The following is a 25,000-nucleotide window of genomic DNA, read 5'->3' as shown; positions in this document are numbered from 1 at the left end:
CTGAATAGGCGGGAGAAGCCTGCGCGTATAAACGGAGATATATATCCAATTGCAACGAAGGAACGTGCCAAAGATCGAGAACAATGGCAGAAATGCTAGTAACGTGCACTTCGGGACCAACGCATCACCGGAAGACAACCGCCAAACATCGAAAGAGTCGCGATGCTCCGCAACCTACGTGCAAAGCGGTCGCACACCGGGTAAGGGAGTGAGAGCCCCAAACATAGCTGGGCGAGGCGCTCACTCCGCTCTTTAATATCTCGTTAATACCGCCAAGGAAATGGCACAAGCGCACACACACAAGCATCCTCGGAAGAGGACAGTTCGAGTGACAGGTCAAATCCAAGAGTTCCGAAGACTACCTCCAGGAACAATCGGGAACAAGACCGATTACAAGTCGTCGAGTCTGTTACTGGGCGAACACGAGATGCGCACAGGAAATCGATCAGCCCTCACAATGGCCCAAGGCCAGAGATCGGACTGCTACGATTTACCCCAACAATCATCGTGCCACTCTTCGCAGAGAGGTGATAGACGCCAAGGAGCCCGCGCATAGCAATCGAGGTGTAAAAAGGGCGTTGAAGGCAGGAAGCCTGGACGAAAGAGGCTACGAGGTCACCTCGAAGCGGTCTAAGAGTCGGGCGCACTTGGGGCGACTACCAGTGCCAACCCCTTATCCCGCGGTGCGTCCGACACAGAGAAATTTCCAAGGCGGCCAAGGAGCCTCCCCGCATAGCAATCGGGGTGTGAGCTTACAGATGCAGCATTGATAGCAATCGAGGTGTGAGGCGAAGGATGCAGAAGTGAGAGCCGAGGGATGTAGCAGAGATAGCAATCGGGGTGTGTGATGCAGCAGAGATAGCAATCGAGGTGTGCGGTGGGAAGGGCCCAGCAGCCAGATGCATGAAGCGACGGATGAAGCAGTGATGACAACTGGGCTGTGAGGAGAGGAGGGATGCAGCCAAGAAAGCAATCAGGGCTCGAGGCAAGGGATGCATCAAGGATAGCAATCATGTTGTGAGGCGAGATTCCATAGGCTAAACGTGAGAGGCTGCAGGGTCGACTCAGAGAGGTCTATGCATGTGAGAGGCTGAAAGCAAGGTCGACTCGGAGCGGTCTATGCATCAGGCGCGCTTGGGGCGACTACCAGTGCCAACCCCTTATCCCGCGACGCGTCCGACAAAGAGAACGTTCCAAGGCGGCAGAGGAGGTTACCAGCCGAAGGATGCAGTAGCGATAACAGGTATAGTTCCGCGGCGGCCGAGAAGACTCACCGCATAGGAATCGGGATGCGAGGCGAAGGATGCGCCGGGAAGGCCCCGACGACTAGGAAGAGGCTGCAGGGCCGCCTCGGAATGGTCCAAGCATCGGACGCGATTGGGACGACTACCAGTGCCAACCCCTTATCCCGCGATGCGTCCGATACACAGATAGTTCCAACGCGGCCGAGGAGCCTCACCGCATATCAATCGGGGTGCGAGGCGAGGGATGGGGCGGGAAGGCCCCAACGGCTACACGGAAGAGGCTTCAGGGCCACCTCGGTATGGTCCAAGCATCGGACGCGCTTGGGGCGACTACCAGTGCCAACCCCTTATCCCGCGATGCGTCCGATACACAGAAGGTTGCAAGGCGGCCGAGGAGCCTCACCGCATAGCAATCGGGGGTGCGAGGCGACAGATGCGGCGAGATGGCCCCAATGGCTAGACGGAAGAGGCTTCAGGGCCGCCTCGGAATGGTCCGAGCATCGGACGCGCTTGGGGCGACTACCAGTGACAACCCCTTATCCCGCGATGCGTCCGATACGAAGACGGTTCCAAGGCGGCCGAGGAGCCTCACCGCATAGCAATCGGGGGTGCGAGGCGACGGATGGCCCCAACGGCTAGACGGAAGAGGCTTCAGGGCCGCCTCGGAATGGTCCAAGCATCGGACGCGCTTGGGGCGACTACCAGTGACAACCCCTTATCCCGCGATGCGTCCGATTCGAAGATGGTTCCAAAGCGGCCGAGGAGCATCACCGCATAGCAATCGGGGTGCGAGGTGGGGGATGCGGCGAGATGGCCCCAACGGCTAGACGGAAGAGGCTGCAGGGCCGCCTCGGAATAGTCCAAGCATCGGACGCGCTTGGGGCGACTACCAGTGACAACCCCTTATCCTGCGATGCGTCCGATACGAAGATAGTTCCAAGGCGGTCGAGGAGCCTCACCGCATAGCAATCGGGGTGCGAGGTGGGGGATGCGGCGAGATGGCCCCAACGGCTAGACGAAAGAGGCTGCAGGGCCGCCTCGGAATAGTCCAAGCATCGGACGCGCTTGGGGCGACTACCAGTGACAACCCCTTATCCCGCGATGCGTCCGATACGAAGATAGTTCCAAGGTGGCCCAGGAGCCTCACCGCATAGCAATCCGGGTGCAAGGGGGGGGATGCGGCGAGATGGCCCCAACGGCTAGACGGAAGAGGCCACAGGGCCGCCTCGAAATAGTCCAAGCATCGGAGCCTCACCGCATAGCAATCCGGGTGCAAGGGGGGGGATGCGGCGAGATGGCCCCAACGGCTAGACGGAGGAGGCCACAGGGCCGCCTCGGAATAGTCCAAGCATCGGACGCGCTTGGGGCGACTACCAGTGACAACCCCTTATCCCGCGATGCGTCCGATACGAAGATAGTTCCAAGGCGGCCGAGGAGCCTCACCGCATAGCAATCGGGGTGCGAGGTGGGGGATGCGGCGAGATGGCCCCAACGGCTAGACGGAAGAGGCTGCAGGGCCGCCTCGGAATAGTCCAAGCATCGGACGCGCTTGGGGCGACTACCAGTGACAACCCCTTATCCCGCGATGCGTCCGATACGAAGATAGTTCCAAGGCGGCCGAGGAGCCTCACCGCATAGCAATCGGGGTGCGAGGTGGGGGATGCGGCGAGATGGCCCCAACGGCTAGACGGAAGAGGCTGCAGGGCCGCCTCGGAATAGTCCAAGCATCGGACGCGCTTGGGGCGACTACCAGTGACAACCCCTTATCTTGCGATGCGTCCGATACGAAGATAGTTCCAAGGCGGCCGAGGAGCCTCACCGCATAGCAATCGGGGTGCGAGGTGGGGGATGCGGCGAGATGGCCCCAACGGCTAGACGGAAGAGGCCACAGGGCCGCCTCGGAATAGTCCAAGCATCGGACGCAGCTTGGGGCGACTACCAGTGACAACCCCTTATCCCGCGATGCGTCCGATACGAAGATAGTTCCAAGGCGGCCGAGGAGCCTCACCGCATAGCAATCGGGGTGCGAGGTAGGGGATGCGGCGAGATGGCCCCAACGGTTAGACGAAAGAGGCTGCAGGGCCGCCTCGGAATAGTCCAAGCATCGGACGCGCTTGGGGCGACTACCAGTGACAACCCCTTATCCCGCGATGCGTCCGATACGAAGATAGTTCCCACGCGGCCGAGGAGCCTCACCGCATAGCAATCGGGGTGCGAGGCGAGGGATGCGGCGAGATGGCCCCAAAGGCTAGACGGAAGAGGCTGCAGGGCCGCCTCGGAATAGTCCAAGCATCGGACGCGCTTGGGGTGACTACCACTGCCAACCCCTTATCCCGCGATGCGTCCGATACGAAGATAGTTCCGAGGCAGCCGAGGAGGTGGGGGATGCGGCGAGATGGCCCCAACGGCTAGACGGAAGAGGCTGCAGGGCCGCCTCGGAATAGTCCAAGCATCGGACGTCCTTGGGGCGACTACCAGTGACAACCCCTTATCCCGCGATGCGTCCGATACGAAGATAGTTCCCAGGCGGCCGAGGAGCCTCACTGCATAGCAATCGGGGTGCGAGGTGAGGGATGCGGCGAGATGGCCCCAAAGGCTAGACGGAAGAGGCTGTAGGGCCGCCTCGGAATAGTCCAAGCATCGGACGCGCTTGGGGCGACTACCACTGCCAACCCCTTATCCCGCGATGCGTCCGATACACAGATAGTTCCGAGGCAGCCGAGGAGGTGGGGGATGCGGCGAGATGGCCCCAACGGCTAGACGGAAGAGGCTGCAGGGCCGCCTCGGAATAGTCCAAGCATCGGACGCGCTTGGGGCGACTACCAGTGACAACCCCTTATCCCGCGATGCGTCCGATACGAAGATAGTTCCCAGGCGGCCGATGAGCCTCACCGCATAGCAATCGGGGTGCGAGGCGAGGGATGCGGCGAGATGGCCCCAAAGGCTACACGGAAGAGGCTGCAGGGCCGCCTCGGAATAGTCCAAGCATCGGACGCGCTTGGGGCGACTACCACTGCCAACCCCTTATCCCGCGATGCGTCCGATACACAGATAGTTCCGAGGCGGCCGAGGAGCCTCACAGCATAGCAATCGTGGTGCGAGGTGGGGGATGCGGCGAGATGGCCCCAACGGCTGACGAAAGAGGCTTCAGGGCCGCCTCGGAATGGTCCAAGCATCGGACGCGCTTGGGGCGACTACCACTGCCAACCCCTTATCCCGCGATGCGTCCGATACACAGATAGTTCCGAGGCGGCCGAGGAGCCTCACAGCATAGCAATCGGGGTGCGAGGCGAGGGATGCGGTGAGAAAGCCCCAACGGCTAGAGGGAAGAGGCTTCAGGTCCGCCTCGGAATGGTCCAAGCATCGGACGCGCTTGGGGCGACTACCAGTGACAACCCCTTATCCCGCGACGCGTCCGATACACAGATAGTTCCAAGGCGGCCGAGGAGCCTCACCGCATAGCAATCGGGGTGCGAGGCGAGGGATGCGGCGAGAAGGACCCAACGGCTAGACGGAAGAGGCTTCAGGGCCGCCTCGGAATGGTCCAAGCATCGGACGCGCTTGGGGCGACTACCAGTGACAACCCCTTATCCCGCGACGCGTCCGATACACAGATAGTTCCAAGGCGGCCGAGGAGCCTCACCGCATAGCAATCGGGGTGCGAGGCGAGGGATGCGGCGAGAAGGACCCAACGGCTAGACGGAAGAGGCTTCAGGGCCGCCTCGGAATGGTCCAAGCATCGGACGCGCTTGGGGCGACTACCAGTGACAACCCCTTATCCCGCGACGCGTCTGATACACAGATAGTTCCAAGGCGGCCGAGGAGCCTCACCGCATAGCAATCAGGGTGCGAGGCGAGGGATGCGGCGAGAAGGACCCAACGGCTAGACGGAAGAGGCTTCAGGGCCGCCTCGGAATGGTCCAAGCATCGGACGCGCTTGGGGCGACTACCAGTGACAACCCCTTATCCCGCGACGCGTCCGATACACAGATAGTTCCAAGGCGGCCGAGGAGCCTCACCGCATAGCAATCGGGGTGCGAGGCGAGGGATGCGGCGAGAAGGACCCAACGGCTAGACGGAAGAGGCTTCAGGGCCGCCTCGGAATGGTCCAAGCATCGGACGCGCTTGGGGCGACTACCAGTGACAACCCCTTATCCCGCGACGCGTCCGATACACAGATAGTTCCAAGGCGGCCGAGGAGCCTCACCGCATAGCAATCGGGGTGCGAGGCGAGGGATGCGGCGAGAAGGACCCAACGGCTAGACGGAAGAGGCTTCAGGGCCGCCTCGGAATGGTCCAAGCATCGGACGCGCTTGGGGCGACTACCGTTGCCAACCCCTTATCCCGCGATGCGTCTGATACACAGATAGTTCCGAGGCGGCCGAGGAGCCTCACCGCATAGCAATCGGGTTGCGAGGCAGATTATTGGGAAGGGAACCCCCTGGGATGCGGCTCAAGCAGTGCCCAAAGGGACTGGAATGCGGAATCACATCGAGAGACCCAAATGCTATACGAGGGCTCAAATCGAATTATCGATTTGGCCACGACATGGACGCATCGGAACGACTACCTTTGCCGAACCACTCGCAATTGCATCCATACCGAAACCAATAGACATTTCCGTTAGAGCCCTCGCATAGCATTCGGGAATCTCGCATGCCCCTCTAAATCGACCAATGCTGGCGCTCAATGAAAATCCGAGCGCTACCACCGTTCGAGCGCCAGCATTGGTCGAGTTAGAGGGGCACGGGGGAGAATGCTCCAGTCAACACCTCCCCTATATAAGTTATTTGTCCGATTCTCGCACAACCGTAGTCTGCCTCGTCGAATCAAACAACGGTCCCAGATTCCGACTTCCGTTCCGTAGAGACCCAAAAGCTAGATGGAGGCTCGCAAGAAAGAGAGTCGGCACATAGCAATCAGGTTTCTCGAACGTTTAGGGACCGAGCTCACTTGCGGATAGGGCAAAATCCGCCAAGCAACCCAAAAGCTAGACGGGGGCTCGAATCGAATCGCCTAGGCGGCCACAACAACGACGTGTTAGATCGACTACCAGTGCCAAACCATTCAGCAAGACTAGTTTGTGTCGAGGCCGGATAGAGATTCTCAGAGAGCGCCCGCATAGCATTTAGGAGACCTGCCGCGTCCCTCACACTCGACAAATGGTGGTGCACGTTTATAAATCCGAGCGATCCCAACCCTTTCAAGCACCAACATCGGTCGAGATAGAGGGGCACGGAGGGGGCTGCGTGAGACAACACAGTCCCCTATATAAGTTATTTGTCCGATTCTCACACATCCGAAGAATGGTCATCAAATCGGACAACAGCCCAAACTTCCGACTTCCGTCCCAGAAAGCCCAAGAGCTATCTAAAACGTTCATGGCCGGAACTCGATCGCGGCTATACCAGTCCGCCAAGCAACCCAAAAGCTAGACTGGAGCTCTAGTTGAATCACCTCTGTGGCCACTGCAAGGACGTGTTGGAGCGACTACCATTGCCGAACCATTCCGCAGGTCGAGTCCATACCAAGGCCGCATAGAGATTCACGATGAGCTCCTGCATAGCAATCAGGAGACTTGCCGTGTCCATCACAATCGATAAATCCTGGTGCAAGATTTTTGCATCCGAGCTCTCCAACCAGTAGAGCACCAGCATCAATCGACATAAACGGGCACGGGGGGAGGATGCTCGAGAACACTACCTCCCCTATATAAGTTATTTGTTCGATTCTCAAGCAGCCGAAGTCTGGTCATCGAATCGGGTCAAAGACCACAACTTCCGACTTTACCCACAATGCAAGTCATCGAATCGAACATCGGCCCCCGAGTCGGACTCCATGCGTATGTCAGGTCATCGGACCCAAATTCTGCCTTCCTGCGCATGGCGGGCCATCAATATCAACTCGGTCATCGGACCCAAACTCCGCCTTTCTGCGTATGGCACGCCTTCAAATCGGTCATCGGACCCAAATTCCGCCTTCCTATGCATGGCGGGCCATCAACATCAACTCGGTCATCGGACCCAAATTCCGCCTTTCTGCGCATGGCACGCCATCAACTCGGTCATCGGACCCAAATTCCGCCTTCCTGCGCATGGCAGGTCATCGGACACAAATTCAGACCTCGCGAATATGCATACGTATCGAATCGGTCATCGGACCCAACTTCCGACTTCATCCATACTGTAGGGTCTCTGAGGTTGGCGCGGTGCGCTCACCCAGGGGAGTCGACCCATCGAAGCATACACCTCCCCTATATAAGCTATTTGTCCGATTCCCACACCTGTGTAGTTTGCACCTCTGACCAGGACATCGACCCCAACTTCCGAACTCGACTGCAACGACGGCACCAGCGCCTTGGTGCGCACCTTGCGACGCACAGTCCCAACATTCGCCTTCCTGCACATGGCAGGTCATCGGACCCAAATTCCGACCTCGCGAGTATGCCTACATATCGAATCGGTCATCGGACCCAACTTCCGACTTCATCCATACCGTAGGGTCTTTGAGGTTGGCGCGGTGCGCTCAACCCGGGGAGTCGACCCAACGAAGCATACACCTCCCCTATATAAGCTATTTGTCCGATTCCCACACCTGTGTAGTTTGCACCTCCGATCAGGACATCGACCCCAACTTCCGAACTCGCCTGCAACGACCGAACCAGCGCCTTGGTGCGCACCTTGCAACGCACAGTGCCAACATTCGCCTTCCTCAACATGGCAGGTCATCGGACCCAAATTCCGACCTCGCGAGTATGCCTACATATCGAATCGGTCATCGGACCCAACTTCCGACTTCATCCATACCGTAGGGTCTTTGAGGTTGGCGCGGTGCGCTCAACCCGGGGAGTCGACCCAACGAAGCATACACCTCCCCTATATAAGCTATTTGTCCGATTCCCACACCTGTGTAGCTTGCACCTCCGATCAGGACATCGACCCCAACTTCCGAACTCGACTAAAAAGACCGCACCAGCGCCTTGGTGTGCACCTTGCAACGCACAGTGCCAACATTCGCCTTCCTACACATGGCAGGTCATCGGACCCAAATTCCGACCTCATGAGCATACCTACTAATCGAATCGGTCATCGGACCCAACTTCCGACTTCATCCATACCGTAGGGTCTTTGAGGTTGGCGCGGTGCGCTCAACCTGGGGAGTCGACCCATCGAAGCATACACCTCCCCTATATAAGCTATTTGTCCGATTCCGACACCTGTGTAGTTTGCACCTCCGCTCAGGACATCGACCCCAACTTCCGAACTCGCCTGCAACGACCGAACCAGCGCCTTGGTGCGCACCAAAAGTGCGCACTTTTGGTGCGCACCAAAAGTGCGCACTTTTGGTGCGCACCAAAAGTGCGCACTTTTGGAGGGCACTTTTTGGAGGGCACTTTTCTGCGCTCCAAAGGTGCGCACTTTTGGAGGGCACTTTTTGGAGGGCACTTTTCTGCGCTCCAAAGGTGCGCACTTTTGGAGGGCACTTTTTGGAGGGCACTTTTCTGCGCTCCAAAGGTGCGCACTTTTGGAGGGCACTTTTTGGAGGGCACTTTTCTGCGCTCCAAAGGTGCGCACTTTTGGAGGGCACTTTTTGGAGGGCACTTTTCTGCGCTCCAAAGGTGCGCACTTTTGGAGGGCACTTTTTGGAGGGCACTTTTCTGCGCTCCAAAGGTGCGCACTTTTGGAGGGCACTTTTGTGCACTCCAAAGGTGCGCACTTTTGGAGGGCACTTTTCCTGCGCTCCAAAGGTGCACACCTAGGTGAGCACCTTCGACCACACCTTGTAGCACACCAAACTCTGACTTTCGACTTCATCCGCAATGCAGGGTCTTTGAGGTTGGCGCAATGCGCACAACCAGGGGAGTCGACCCATCAAACCCAACACCTCCCCTATATAAGCTATTTGTCTGATTCTCATACATGCGTAGCCTGCAAGAGCAATTAGGACATCGACCCCAACTTTCGGCTTCTAAACGAAAACAAGGTCTTTGAGGTTGGCGCAGTGCGCACAACCAGGGGAGTCAACCCACCGAATGCAACACCTCCCCTATATAAGCTATTTGTCTGATTCTCATACATGCGTAGACTGCAGCAATGATTAGGACATCCACCCCAACTTTTGACTTCTTAAACAAGACAGGGTCTTTGAAGTTGGTGCAGTGCACACAACCAGGGGAGTCGACCCATCAAACGCAACACCTCCCCTATATAAAGCTATTTGTCCGATTCTCATACGTGTAGTCTGCAGCAGCGATTACGACATCGACCCCAACTTCCGAATTCGTTTGCATTGACCGCACCAAAGGTGCGCGCCTTGGTGTGCACCCTGGAGTGCACTTTGGTGCTCACCTCGGTGCACACTTTGGTGTGCACCAAAGGTGCGCACCTTGGAGCGCACCAAAGGTGTACACTTTGGAGCGCACCACATAGGGTCTTTGAGAGGTTGGCGCAGTGCGCACACCAAGGTGGGTGTTGAGGTGCGTGTCGAGGTGGGTGGGTGCTAGGGTGCGCTCCATGGTGGGTGCCAGGGTGGGTGCGTGCTAGGGTGGATTCCAAAGAGGGTCATAGGGTGGGTGCCAAGGTGGGTTGGTGATATAGTGGGTTCAAAGGTGGGTACTAGGGTGGGTTCCAAGGTGGGTCACAAGTTGGGTGCCAGGATGCGTGGGTGTTAGGTTGGGTGCCAAGGTGGGCTCCTGCGTGGGTGGGTGCTAGGGTGGGTTTCAAGGTGGACGCGAGGGCGGGTGCCAAGGTGGGTGGGTGCTAAGGTGGATGCCAAGGTGGTTCACAGGGTGGGTGGGTTCTAGGGTGAGTTCCAAGGTGGGTCACAGGTTCAGTGCTAGGGTGGGTGTCAAGGCGGGTGTCGAGGTGCCTGGGTGCTAGGGTGTGGATGCCAATGTGGGTCATAGGGTGGGTACTAGGGTGGGCTGCAATGTGGGTGCCAAGGTGGGTAACATGCTCGGTGGGTTCTAAATTGGGTGCCAGGGTGGGTGTGCACCCACCTTGCCCGAGGTGGGTGCCAAGGTGCCAGTGTGGGTGGGTGCTAAGGTGGATGCCAAGGTGGGTGAGAAGGTGGGTGATAGGTTGAGTGGTAGGATGGGTGGGTGCCAAGATGGGTCACAGGGTGGGTGCAAGGGTGGGTAGGTGCTAGGGTTGGTGTCAGGGTGGGTGGGTGCTAGGTTGGGTTCCAAGGTGGGTGCGAGGGTGAGTGTCAAGGTGGGTCACAGGTTAGGTGCTAGGATGGGTGAGTGCTAGGGTGCAAAGGTGCCAGGGTGGGTGCTAGGATGGGTCGATGCTAGGGTGAGTGGCAAGGTGGGTCCACAAGTGTCAAGGTGGGTGCCGAGGTGGGTGCCAAGTTGGGTTCCAAGGTGGGTGCCAACGTGGGTGCTAGGGTGCGTGGGTTAAAGGGTGTGTCACAACGTGGGTGCCAGGATGGGTGCGCACCCACACTGGCCAAGACGGGTGCAAGGTTGGGTTCCAAGCCCGGTCACAGGCTGGGTGCTAGGATGGGTGGGTGCCAAGGTGGGCACCAGGGTGGGTGCACCCACCCTGGCCAAGGTGGGTCACGGGGTGGGTCCTAGGGTGGGTAACGGGGTGGGTACTAAGGTGCGTGCCAAGGTGGGTCATAGGGTGGGTGCCAAGGTGGGCACCAGGGTGGGTGTGCACCAACCCTAGCCAGGGTAGGTCACGGGGTGGTTGTCGGGGTGGGCTTCAAGGAGCCAAGGTGGGTGGCAAGTAGCCAAGTTGCGTGCCAAGGTGGGTGTCGGGGTGGGTGCCAAGGATCCAAGGTGGGTGCCAAGGAACCAAGGTGGGTGTCTGGGTGGGTGCCGAGGTGGGAGCCAGGGTGGGTCCCAAGGTGAGTGCAAAGGTGGGTGCCAGGGTCAAGGTGAGTGCCAATGTGGGTTCCAAGGTGCCAGGGTCAGGGTGAGTGCCAATGTGGGTTCAAAGGTGCTAAGTTGGGTGCGAGGTTGGGTGTGAGGGTGGGTGGGTGCCAAGGTGTGCTAGGTGGAAGCCCGGGTGGGTCGGCATCCCATGGGTGTCGAGTTGGGTGCCTGATGGGTGCTTCTTGTCAAGTTTTAGTCGTCGGGACTCATTTCGAGCCTTAGAGGTCGTTTCTTGTCCGGTTGCCCTGTCTTCGACCTGGGAACCCAATTTTGGTCCTCGGGTCCCATTTTTTTTTGTCTCGCATCCCACTTTTGGCCTGTGGCCTTTTCGGGGTCGATTCTCGTTTTGGGCATCAGAGCATGTTTCTTCTCCTAAAACCCAATATTTGTTTATTAAGTCTCGGAACACATTTTTGTTCTCGTGGACCCATCATGGGTCTTGGAACGCATTTGTGGTCCTTGGGTCCCATTTTGCATCCCGAAACTTGTGTTTTGGTGCTTGATCCCTATTTTGGGTGCCCACCTTGCACCAAGTGCGCACCCGGGGCAAACCGAGCGCCTTGGTGCACCGGGGCAAGATCGAGCGTGCACCCGAGGCGCCCCGAACATGCACCAAGGTGCACTCGGCCCACATGTGAGCGCAGGTCGTTGCGCCCGAGGTGGTGTGTGGGCACCGCGTTGCAGACGGGACACTGCACGCACACGACGCCCCGTCCAGGTGCACGCACGTAGGCCGGGCCGGGTGCACACCCGATGCCCTAGCAAGGTGCGCGCACCCGGGCAGGGCTCACACTTGGCGAACGGGGCGCACTTCGCGAGGGAGGGTGTGCACCTCGACGGGGGTGGGTGGCCGGGGTGGATTCGCACGTGGGTCGCGGTTTGCTAAGTACACACTGCGACAAGCTCATAACGGGTGCGATCATACCAGCGTTAGTGCACCGGATCCCATCAGAACTCCGCAGTTAAGCGCGCTTGGGCCGGAGTAGTACTGGGATGGGTGACCTCCCGGGAAGTCCCGGTGTTGCACCCTTTTTTAGTTTTTCGCCGGGCGTCGCAATGCTATTTGAATTAACCTTTTGCCCGTTTGCGTTCTCGTCGGGGCCGGGCCGGGCCGGGGTGCGTTGCCCGCACTACCGCGCGCGCCGGGGCGACACCGAGCGCGCACCCGAGGCGCCCCGAGCACACAGGCCACGGTGCAACCCGGGCGTTGTGCGCGCACCCCGGTGCGCCCGAGGTGCTGCGCGCGCACCCAGGTGAAATCGGTGTGCACCTCGGCCAGTGCGCGCTCGGTCGAGTCGCGCACATTGGCCAAGGTGCACGGTGATGTTTCTTACTCTAAGGTTCCGCACCAGACGCCCGGGACAGGTGAGCGAAGCTGGGCGGGGCCGGGTGCGCGCCCGGGGCAGGTGCACGCAGCTGGAGAGAGCTTTGGAGCGCACCAGAGGTGCGCACCTTGGAGCACACTTCGGAGCGCACCAATGATGCGCTCCATTCAAAAGTTTCCTGAAAAGGCAAAAAAAGTTGAGATTATAGAATTTCCCACTTGAGAGATTGTAAAAAAAAAAAATTTTAAATGAAGGAAACGCGGGTGCCAAGGTGTGCGCGCCCGGGTGCGCAGCCCAGCCAAGGTGTGCGCACCAAGGCGCCCACCCTGGCGAAGGTGCACGCAAGGTGCGCACCCGAGGCAAACCGGACAATTAACCCAACTTTCGACTTCGCGCGCACCTGCGCACCTTGGAGCGCACTTCGGAGCGCTCCTTGGTGCGCACCAATCTTGGGCACCTCGGAGTGCACCATGGCGCCCACCAAGGTGCGCACCCGCGGCAAACCGAGCTTCGACTTCGTGCGCACCTTGGAGGCGCCCACCAAGGTGCGCAGCCCAGCCAAGGCGTGCGCATCAAGGTGCGCACCCGGGGCAAACCGAGCTCCGACTTCGTACGCACCATGGAGCGCACAAAAGGTGCGCAACCCAGCCAAGGTGTGCGCACCCCGGGCAAACCGAGCTCCGAATCGTGCGCACCAGAGGTGCACGCCATCGTGCGCACCTTGGAGCACACTTCGGAGCCCTCCTTGGTGCGCACCGATGTTGCGCACCTCGGAGCGCACCCGGGGAAAACAATGCAATTAACCCGACTTTTGACTTCGTGCGCACCTCGAAGCGCTCTCGGGTTCGCACCTCGGAGCACACCGAGGTGCGCACCTTTGATGCGCTGCCTTCACCAATTTCCAGAAAAGGCAAGAAAACATTGAGAAGGTGTGCGCACCGAGGTGCCCACCCTGGCGAAGGTGCACGCGAGGTGCGCACCCGGGGCAAACCGGGCTCCGACTTCGTGCACGCCATGCTGCGCACCTTGGAGGGCCATGGTGCGCACCTTGGAGCAAACTTCGGAGCGCTCAATGGTGCCCAACCCAGCCAAGGTGCCCACCGCGGCGAAGGTGCACGCGAGGTGCGCACCCGGGGCAAACCGGGCTCCGACTTCGTGCACGCCGCACCTTGGAGCACACTTCGGAGCGCTCCTTGGTGCGCACCAGGGCGCGCAAACCAGCCGAGGTGCCCACCCCGGCGAAGGTGCACGCGAGGTGCGCACCCGGGGCAAACCGGGCTCCGACTTCGTGCAAGCCATGGTGCGCACCCGGGGCAAACCGGACTCCGACTTCGTGCAGGCCGCACCTTGGAGCACACTTCGGAGCGCTCCTTGGTGCGCACCATGGTGCCCACCAGGGCGCGCAACCCAGCCAAGGTCTGCACACCAAGGTGCCCACCCCGGCGAAGGTGCACGCGAGGTGCGCACCCGGGGCAAACCGGGCTCCGACTTCGTGCACGCCATGGTGCCCACCGCGGCGAAGGTGCACGCGAGGTGCGCACCCGGGGCAAACCGGGCTCCGACTTCGTGCACGGCGCACCTTGGAGCACACTTCGGAGCGCTCCTTGGTGCGCACCATGGTGCCCACCAGGGCGCGCAACCCAGCCAAGGTGTGCGCACCAAGGTGCACGCGAGGTGCGCACCCGGGGCAAACCGGGGTCCGACTTCGTGCACGCCGCACCTTGGAGCACACATCGGGGCGCTCCCGGGTTCGCACCGTGGTGGGCACCTCGGAGCACACCAAGGTGGGCAGCGAGGTGCGCACCTTTGATGCGATGCCTTCACTAATTTCCATAAAAGGCAAAAAAAAACGAGATTTTAAAATTTCCGTTTTGAAAGATAGTGAAAAAAAGGGAATGCTGGTGCCATCTTGAGCCCGCCCTGGTGCGCAGCCCAGCCAAGGTGTGCGCACCAAGGTGCCCACCCTGGCGAAGGTGCGCGCCCGGGCAATTAACCCAACTTCCAACCTCGCGCGCGCCAGGGTGGGAGCGCACCCAACAACCGGGCCTGGGAAGAGCCAATGCGAGAAACCCCACCAAACGCTCTGACAAAAAAAGAGGGGGCGCTCCAGTAACCCCGCTTCGGAGCGCACCCTGGGCAAACCCAGCCAAGGTGCCCACCCCGGCCAAGGTGCAGGCGAGGTGCGCACCCGGGGCAAACCGGGCTCCGACAACGTGCACGCCGCACCTTGGAGCACACTTCGTAGCGCTCCCGGGTGCGCACCTTTGATGCGCTGCCTTCACTAATTTCCAGAAAAGGCAAAAAAAAAAGGAGATTTTGAAATTTCCGTTTTGAAAGATAGTGAAAAAAACGGAACGCGGGTGCCATCTTGAGCCCGCCCTGGTGCGCAGCCCAGGCAAGGTGCCCACCCTGGCAAAGGTGCGCACCCGGGCAATTAACCCTACTTCCGACTTCGTGCGCGCCAGGGTGGCAACCGGGCCTGGGAAGAGCCAATGCGAGAAACCCCACCAAACGCTCCGACAAAAAAAGAGGCGGCGCTCCAATAACCCCGCTTCGGAGCGCAGCCGGGGCAAACCCAGCCAAGGTGCCCACCCCGACGAAGGTGCACGCGAGGAGCGCACCCGGGGCAAACCGGGCTCCGACAACGTGCACGCAGCACCTTGGAGCACACTTCGAAGCACTCCCGGGTGCCCACCGGCGTTGCGCACCGTGGTGGGCAGCGAGGTGCGCACCTTTGATGCGCTGCCTTCACTAATTTCCAGAAAAAGGCAAAAAAAAATGAGATTTTAAAATTTCCGTTTTGAAAGATAGTGAAAAAAAAGGAACGCGGGTGCCATCTTGAGCCCGCCCTGGTGCGCAGCCCAGGCAAGGCATGCGCACCAAGGTGCCCACCCGAGGTGCACACCCGGGGCAAACCGGGCTCCGACTTCGTGCAGGCCGCACCTTGGAGCACACTTCGGAGCGCTCCTTGGTGCGCACCATGGTGCCCACCAGGGCGCGCAACCCAGCCAAGGTCTGCACACCAAGGTGCCCACCCCGGCGAAGGTGCACGCGAGGTGCGCACCCGGGGCAAACCGGGCTCCGACTTCGTGCACGCCATGGTGCCCACCGCGGCGAAGGTGCACGCGAGGTGCGCACCCGGGGCAAACCGGGCTCCGACTTCGTGCACGGCGCACCTTGGAGCACACTTCGGAGCGCTCCTTGGTGCGCACCATGGTGCCCACCAGGGCGCGCAACCCAGCCAAGGTGTGCGCACCAAGGTGCACGCGAGGTGCGCACCCGGGGCAAACCGGGGTCCGACTTCGTGCACGCCGCACCTTGGAGCACACATCGGGGCGCTCCCGGGTTCGCACCGTGGTGGGCACCTCGGAGCACACCAAGGTGGGCAGCGAGGTGCGCACCTTTGATGCGATGCCTTCACTAATTTCCATAAAAGGCAAAAAAAAACGAGATTTTAAAATTTCCGTTTTGAAAGATAGTGAAAAAAAGGGAATGCTGGTGCCATCTTGAGCCCGCCCTGGTGCGCAGCCCAGCCAAGGTGTGCGCACCAAGGTGCCCACCCTGGCGAAGGTGCGCGCCCGGGCAATTAACCCAACTTCCAACCTCGCGCGCGCCAGGGTGGGAGCGCACCCAACAACCGGGCCTGGGAAGAGCCAATGCGAGAAACCCCACCAAACGCTCTGACAAAAAAAGAGGGGGCGCTCCAGTAACCCCGCTTCGGAGCGCACCCTGGGCAAACCCAGCCAAGGTGCCCACCCCGGCCAAGGTGCAGGCGAGGTGCGCACCCGGGGCAAACCGGGCTCCGACAACGTGCACGCCGCACCTTGGAGCACACTTCGTAGCGCTCCCGGGTGCGCACCTTTGATGCGCTGCCTTCACTAATTTCCAGAAAAGGCAAAAAAAAAAGGAGATTTTGAAATTTCCGTTTTGAAAGATAGTGAAAAAAATGGAACGCGGGTGCCATCTTGAGCCCGCCCTGGTGCGCAGCCCAGGCAAGGTGCCCACCCTGGCAAAGGTGCGCACCCGGGCAATTAACCCTACTTCCGACTTCGTGCGCGCCAGGGTGGCAAACCGGGCTCCGACTTCGTGCAGGCCGCACCTTGGAGCACACTTCGGAGCGCTCCTTGGTGCGCACCATGGTGTCCACCAGGGCGCGCAACCCAGCCAAGGTCTGCACACCAAGGTGCCCACCCCGGCGAAGGTGCACGCGAGGTGCGCACCCGGGGCAAACCGGGCTCCGACTTCGTGCACGCCATGGTGCCCACCGCGGCGAAGGTGCACGCGAGGTGCGCACCCGGGGCAAACCGGGCTCCGACTTCGTGCACGGCGCACCTTGGAGCACACTTCGGAGCGCTCCTTGGTGCGCACCATGGTGCCCACCAGGGCGCGCAACCCAGCCAAGGTGTGCGCACCAAGGTGCACGCGAGGTGCGCACCCGGGGCAAACCGGGGTCCGACTTCGTGCACGCCGCACCTTGGAGCACACATCGGGGTGCTCCCGGGTTCGCACCGTGGTGGGCACCTCGGAGCACACCAAGGTGGGCAGCGAGGTGCGCACCTTTGATGCGATGCCTTCACTAATTTCCATAAAAGGCAAAAAAAAAGAGATTTTAAAATTTCCGTTTTGAAAGATAGTGAAAAAAAGGGAATGCTGGTGCCATCTTGAGCCCGCCCTGGTGCGCAGCCCAGCCAAGGTGTGCGCACCAAGGTGCCCACCCTGGCGAAGGTGCGCGCCCGGGCAATTAACCCAACTTCCAACCTCGCGCGCGCCAGGGTGGGAGCGCACCCAACAACCGGGCCTGGGAAGAGCCAATGCGAGAAACCCCACCAAACGCTCTGACAAAAAAAGAGGGGGCGCTCCCGGGGCAAACCGGGCTCCGACTTCGTGCAGGCCGCACCTTGGAGCACACTTCGGAGCGCTCCTTGGTGCGCACCATGGTGCCCACCAGGGCGCGCAACCCAGCCAAGGTCTGCACACCAAGGTGCCCACCCCGGCGAAGGTGCATGCGAGGTGCGCACCCGGGGCAAACCGGGCTCCGACTTCGTGCACGCCATGGTGCCCACCGCGGCGAAGGTGCACGCGAGGTGCGCACCCGGGGCAAACCGGGCTCCGACTTCGTGCACGGCGCACCTTGGAGCACACTTCGGAGCGCTCCTTGGTGCGCACCATGGTGCCCACCAGGGCGCGCAACCCAGCCAAGGTGTGCGCACCAAGGTGCACGCGAGGTGCGCACCCGGGGCAAACCGGGGTCCGACTTCGTGCACGCCGCACCTTGGAGCACACATCGGGGCGCTCCCGGGTTCGCACCGTGGTGGGCACCTCGGAGCACACCAAGGTGGGCAGCGAGGTGCGCACCTTTGATGCGATGCCTTCACTAATTTCCATAAAAGGCAAAAAAAAATGAGATTTTAAAATTTCCGTTTTGAAAGATAGTGAAAAAAAGGGAATGCTGGTGCCATCTTGAGCCCGCCCTGGTGCGCAGCCCAGCCAAGGTGTGCGCACCAAGGTGCCCACCCTGGCGAAGGTGCGCGCCCGGGCAATTAACCCAACTTCCAACCTCGCGCGCGCCAGGGTGGGAGCGCACCCAACAACCGGGCCTGGGAAGAGCCAATGCGAGAAACCCCACCAAACGCTCTGACAAAAAAAGAGGGGGCGCTCCAGTAACCCCGCTCCGGAGCGCACCCTGGGCAAACCCAGCCAAGGTGCCCACCCCGGCCAAGGTGCAGGCGAGGTGCGCACCCGGGGCAAACCGGGCTCCGACAACGTGCACGCCGCACCTTGGAGCACACTTCGTAGCGCTCCCGGGTGCGCACCTTTGATGCGCTGCCTTCACTAATTTCCAGAAAAGGCAAAAAAAAAAGGAGATTTTGAAATTTCCGTTTTGAAAGATAGTGAAAAAAACGGAACGCGGGTGCCATCTTGAGCCCGCCCTGGTGCGCAGCCCAGGCAAGGTGCCCACCCTGGCAAAGGTGCGCACCCGGGCAATTAACCCTACTTCCGACTTCGTGCGCGCCAGGGTGGCAAACCGGGCTCCGACTTCGTGCAGGCCGCACCTTGGAGCACACTTCGGAGCGCTCCTTGGTGCGCACCATGGTGCCCACCAGGGCGCGCAACCCAGCCAAGGTCTGCACACCAAGGTGCCCACCCCGGCGAAAGTGCACGCGAGGTGCGCACCCGAGGCAAACCGGGCTCCGACTTCGTGCACGCCATGGTGCCCACCGCGGCGAAGGTGCACGCGAGGTGCGCACCCGGGGCAAACCGGGCTCCGACTTCGTGCACGGCGCACCTTGGAGCACACTTCGGAGCGCTCCTTGGTGCGCACCATGGTGCCCACCAGGGCGCGCAACCCAGCCAAGGTGTGCGCACCAAGGTGCACGCGAGGTGCGCACCCGGGGCAAACCGGGGTCCGACTTCGTGCACGCCGCACCTTGGAGCACACATCGGGGCGCTCCCGGGTTCGCACCGTGGTGGGCACCTCGGAGCACACCAAGGTGGGCAGCGAGGTGCGCACCTTTGATGCGATGCCTTCACTAATTTCCATAAAAGGCAAAAAAAAACGAGATTTTAAAATTTCCGTTTTGAAAGATAGTGAAAAAAAGGGAATGCTGGTGCCATCTTGAGCCCGCCCTGGTGCGCAGCCCAGCCAAGGTGTGCGCACCAAGGTGCCCACCCTGGCGAAGGTGCGCGCCCGGGCAATTAACCCAACTTCCAACCTCGCGCGCGCCAGGGTGGGAGCGCACCCAACAACCGGGCCTGGGAAGAGCCAATGCGAGAAACCCCACCAAACGCTCTGACAAAAAAAGAGGGGGCGCTCCAGTAACCCCGCTCCGGAGCGCACCCTGGGCAAACCCAGCCAAGGTGCCCACCCCGGCCAAGGTGCAGGCGAGGTGCGCACCCGAGGCAAACCGGGCTCCGACAACGTGCACGCCGCACCTTGGAGCACACTTCGTAGCGCTCCCGGGTGCGCACCTTTGATGCGCTGCCTTCACTAATTTCCAGAAAAGGCAAAAAAAAAAGGAGATTTTGAAATTTCCGTTTTGAAAGATAGTGAAAAAAACGGAACGCGGGTGCCATCTTGAGCCCGCCCTGGTGCGCAGCCCAGGCAAGGTGCCCACCCTGGCAAAGGTGCGCACCCGGGCAATTAACCCTACTTCCGACTTCGTGCGCGCCAGGGTGGCAACCGGGCCTGGGAAGAGCCAATGCGAGAAACCCCACCAAACGCTCCGACAAAAAAAGAGGCGGCGCTCCAATAACCCCGCTTCGGAGCGCAGCCGGGGCAAACCCAGCCAAGGTGCCCACCCCGACGAAGGTGCACGCGAGGTGCGCACCCGGGGCAAACCGGGCTCCGACAACGTGCACGCAGCACCTTGGAGCACACTTCGAAGCACTCCCGGGTGCCCACCGGCGTTGCGCACCGTGGTGGGCAGCGAGGTGCGCACCTTTGATGCGCTGCCTTCACTAATTTCCAGAAAAAGGCAAAAAAAAATGAGATTTTAAAATTTCCGTTTTGAAAGATAGTGAAAAAAAAGGAACGCGGGTGCCATCTTGAGCCCGCCCTGGTGCGCAGCCCAGGCAAGGCATGCGCACCAAGGTGCCCACCCGAGGTGCACACCCGGGGCAAACCGGGCTCCGACTTCGTGCAGGCCGCACCTTGGAGCACACTTCGGAGCGCTCCTTGGTGCGCACCATGGTGCCCACCAGGGCGCGCAACCCAGCCAAGGTCTGCACACCAAGGTGCCCACCCCGGCGAAGGTGCACGCGAGGTGCGCACCCGGGGCAAACCGGGCTCCGACTTCGTGCACGCCATGGTGCCCACCGCGGCGAAGGTGCACGCGAGGTGCGCACCCGGGGCAAACCGGGCTCCGACTTCGTGCACGGCGCACCTTGGAGCACACTTCGGAGCGCTCCTTGGTGCGCACCATGGTGCCCACCAGGGCGCGCAACCCAGCCAAGGTGTGCGCACCAAGGTGCACGCGAGGTGCGCACCCGGGGCAAACCGGGGTCCGACTTCGTGCACGCCGCACCTTGGAGCACACATCGGGGCGCTCCCGGGTTCGCACCGTGGTGGGCACCTCGGAGCACACCAAGGTGGGCAGCGAGGTGCGCACCTTTGATGCGATGCCTTCACTAATTTCCATAAAAGGCAAAAAAAAACGAGATTTTAAAATTTCCGTTTTGAAAGATAGTGAAAAAAAGGGAATGCTGGTGCCATCTTGAGCCCGCCCTGGTGCGCAGCCCAGCCAAGGTGTGCGCACCAAGGTGCCCACCCTGGCGAAGGTGCGCGCCCGGGCAATTAACCCAACTTCCAACCTCGCGCGCGCCAGGGTGGGAGCGCACCCAACAACCGGGCCTGGGAAGAGCCAATGCGAGAAACCCCACCAAACGCTCTGACAAAAAAAGAGGGGGCGCTCCAGTAACCCCGCTCCGGAGCGCACCCTGGGCAAACCCAGCCAAGGTGCCCACCCCGGCCAAGGTGCAGGCGAGGTGCGCACCCGAGGCAAACCGGGCTCCGACAACGTGCACGCCGCACCTTGGAGCACACTTCGTAGCGCTCCCGGGTGCGCACCTTTGATGCGCTGCCTTCACTAATTTCCAGAAAAGGCAAAAAAAAAAGGAGATTTTGAAATTTCCGTTTTGAAAGATAGTGAAAAAAACGGAACGCGGGTGCCATCTTGAGCCCGCCCTGGTGCGCAGCCCAGGCAAGGTGCCCACCCTGGCAAAGGTGCGCACCCGGGCAATTAACCCTACTTCCGACTTCGTGCGCGCCAGGGTGGCAACCGGGCCTGGGAAGAGCCAATGCGAGAAACCCCACCAAACGCTCCGACAAAAAAAGAGGCGGCGCTCCAATAACCCCGCTTCGGAGCGCAGCCGGGGCAAACCCAGCCAAGGTGCCCACCCCGACGAAGGTGCACGCGAGGTGCGCACCCGGGGCAAACCGGGCTCCGACAACGTGCACGCAGCACCTTGGAGCACACTTCGAAGCACTCCCGGGTGCCCACCGGCGTTGCGCACCGTGGTGGGCAGCGAGGTGCGCACCTTTGATGCGCTGCCTTCACTAATTTCCAGAAAAAGGCAAAAAAAAATGAGATTTTAAAATTTCCGTTTTGAAAGATAGTGAAAAAAAAGGAACGCGGGTGCCATCTTGAGCCCGCCCTGGTGCGCAGCCCAGGCAAGGCATGCGCACCAAGGTGCCCACCCGAGGTGCACACCCGGGGCAAACCGGGCTCCGACTTCGTGCAGGCCGCACCTTGGAGCACACTTCGGAGCGCTCCTTGGTGCGCACCATGGTGCCCACCAGGGCGCGCAACCCAGCCAAGGTCTGCACACCAAGGTGCCCACCCCGGCGAAGGTGCACGCGAGGTGCGCACCCGGGGCAAACCGGGCTCCGACTTCGTGCACGCCATGGTGCCCACCGCGGCGAAGGTGCACGCGAGGTGCGCACCCGGGGCAAACCGGGCTCCGACTTCGTGCACGGCGCACCTTGGAGCACACTTCGGAGCGCTCCTTGGTGCGCACCATGGTGCCCACCAGGGCGCGCAACCCAGCCAAGGTGTGCGCACCAAGGTGCACGCGAGGTGCGCACCCGGGGCAAACCGGGGTCCGACTTCGTGCACGCCGCACCTTGGAGCACACATCGGGGCGCTCCCGGGTTCGCACCGTGGTGGGCACCTCGGAGCACACCAAGGTGGGCAGCGAGGTGCGCACCTTTGATGCGATGCCTTCACTAATTTCCATAAAAGGCAAAAAAAAACGAGATTTTAAAATTTCCGTTTTGAAAGATAGTGAAAAAAAGGGAATGCTGGTGCCATCTTGAGCCCGCCCTGGTGCGCAGCCCAGCCAAGGTGTGCGCACCAAGGTGCCCACCCTGGCGAAGGTGCGCGCCCGGGCAATTAACCCAACTTCCAACCTCGCGCGCGCCAGGGTGGGAGCGCACCCAACAACCGGGCCTGGGAAGAGCCAATGCGAGAAACCCCACCAAACGCTCTGACAAAAAAAGAGGGGGCGCTCCAGTAACCCCGCTCCGGAGCGCACCCTGGGCAAACCCAGCCAAGGTGCCCACCCCGGCCAAGGTGCAGGCGAGGTGCGCACCCGGGGCAAACCGGGCTCCGACAACGTGCACGCCGCACCTTGGAGCACACTTCGTAGCGCTCCCGGGTGCGCACCTTTGATGCGCTGCCTTCACTAATTTCCAGAAAAGGCAAAAAAAAAAGGAGATTTTGAAATTTCCGTTTTGAAAGATAGTGAAAAAAACGGAACGCGGGTGCCATCTTGAGCCCGCCCTGGTGCGCAGCCCAGGCAAGGTGCCCACCCTGGCAAAGGTGCGCACCCGGGCAATTAACCCTACTTCCGACTTCGTGCGCGCCAGGGTGGCAACCGGGCCTGGGAAGAGCCAATGCGAGAAACCCCACCAAACGCTCCGACAAAAAAAGAGGCGGCGCTCCAATAACCCCGCTTCGGAGCGCAGCCGGGGCAAACCCAGCCAAGGTGCCCACCCCGACGAAGGTGCACGCGAGGTGCGCACCCGGGGCAAACCGGGCTCCGACAACGTGCACGCAGCACCTTGGAGCACACTTCGAAGCACTCCCGGGTGCCCACCGGCGTTGCGCACCGTGGTGGGCAGCGAGCTGCGCACCTTTGATGCGCTGCCTTCACTAATTTCCAGAAAAAGGCAAAAAAAAATGAGATTTTAAAATTTCCGTTTTGAAAGATAGTGAAAAAAAAGGAACGCGGGTGCCATCTTGAGCCCGCCCTGGTGCGCAGCCCAGGCAAGGCATGCGCACCAAGGTGCCCACCCGAGGTGCACACCCGGGGCAAACCGGGCTCCGACTTCGTGCAGGCCGCACCTTGGAGCACACTTCGGAGCGCTCCTTGGTGCGCACCATGGTGCCCACCAGGGCGCGCAACCCAGCCAAGGTCTGCACACCAAGGTGCCCACCCCGGCGAAGGTGCATGCGAGGTGCGCACCCGGGGCAAACCGGGCTCCGACTTCGTGCACGCCATGGTGCCCACCGCGGCGAAGGTGCACGCGAGGTGCGCACCCGGGGCAAACCGGGCTCCGACTTCGTGCACGGCGCACCTTGGAGCACACTTCGGAGCGCTCCTTGGTGCGCACCATGGTGCCCACCAGGGCGCGCAACCCAGCCAAGGTGTGCGCACCAAGGTGCACGCGAGGTGCGCACCCGGGGCAAACCGGGGTCCGACTTCGTGCACGCCGCACCTTGGAGCACACATCGGGGCGCTCCCGGGTTCGCACCGTGGTGGGCACCTCGGAGCACACCAAGGTGGGCAGCGAGGTGCGCACCTTTGATGCGATGCCTTCACTAATTTCCATAAAAGGCAAAAAAAAACGAGATTTTAAAATTTCCGTTTTGAAAGATAGTGAAAAAAAGGGAATGCTGGTGCCATCTTGAGCCCGCCCTGGTGCGTAGCCCAGCCAAGGTGTGCGCACCAAGGTGCCCACCCTGGCGAAGGTGCGCGCCCGGGCAATTAACCCAACTTCCAACCTCGCGCGCGCCAGGGTGGGAGCGCACCCAACAACCGGGCCTGGGAAGAGCCAATGCGAGAAACCCAACCAAACGCTCTGACAAAAAAAGAGGGGGCGCTCCAGTAACCCCGCTTCGGAGCGCACCCTGGGCAAACCCAGCCAAGGTGCCCACCCCGGCCAAGGTGCAGGCGAGGTGCGCACCCGGGGCAAACCGGGCTCCGACAACGTGCACGCCGCACCTTGGAGCACACTTCGTAGCGCTCCCGGGTGCGCACCTTTGATGCGCTGCCTTCACTAATTTCCAGAAAAGGCAAAAAAAAAAGGAGATTTTGAAATTTCCGTTTTGAAAGATAGTGAAAAAAACGGAACGCGGGTGCCATCTTGAGCCCGCCCTGGTGCGCAGCCCAGGCAAGGTGCCCACCCTGGCAAAGGTGCGCACCCGGGCAATTAACCCTACTTCCGACTTCGTGCGCGCCAGGGTGGCAACCGGGCCTGGGAAGAGCCAGTGCGAGAAACCCCACCAAACGCTCCGACAAAAAAAGAGGCGGCGCTCCAATAACCCCGCTTCGGAGCGCAGCCGGGGCAAACCCAGCCAAGGTGCCCACCCCGACGAAGGTGCACGCGAGGTGCGCACCCGGGGCAAACCGGGCTCCGACAACGTGCACGCAGCACCTTGGAGCACACTTCGAAGCACTCCCGGGTGCCCACCGGCGTTGCGCACCGTGGTGGGCAGCGAGGTGCGCACCTTTGATGCGCTGCCTTCACTAATTTCCAGAAAAAGGCAAAAAAAAATGAGATTTTAAAATTTCCGTTTTGAAAGATAGTGAAAAAAAAGGAACGCGGGTGCCATCTTGAGCCCGCCCTGGTGCGCAGCCCAGGCAAGGCATGCGCACCAAGGTGCCCACCCGAGGTGCACACCCGGGGCAAACCGGGCTCCGACTTCGTGCAGGCCGCACCTTGGAGCACACTTCGGAGCGCTCCTTGGTGCGCACCATGGTGCCCACCAGGGCGCGCAACCCAGCCAAGGTCTGCACACCAAGGTGCCCACCCCGGCGAAGGTGCACGC

General features: G+C 60.9%; 1 non-coding gene across 1 annotated transcript; it reads left to right on the top strand.

The window, feature by feature from the left end:
- The first annotated feature begins 12,035 nt into the window (after positions 1 to 12,035).
- Positions 12,036 to 12,154, top strand: LOC131865425 (5S ribosomal RNA). The gene has a single exon (XR_009364147.1). It is a non-coding gene; the product is annotated as a 5S ribosomal RNA (ribosomal RNA).
- Positions 12,155 to 25,000: the final 12,846 nt, after the last annotated feature.

This window comes from Cryptomeria japonica, unplaced genomic scaffold (genome assembly GCF_030272615.1).
Source record: "Cryptomeria japonica unplaced genomic scaffold, Sugi_1.0 HiC_scaffold_111, whole genome shotgun sequence".
Lineage (NCBI taxonomy): Eukaryota > Viridiplantae > Streptophyta > Pinopsida > Cupressales > Cupressaceae > Cryptomeria > Cryptomeria japonica.
Note: the sequence above shows the minus strand (reverse complement) of the source record. Positions and strands in the feature narration are given on the sequence as shown.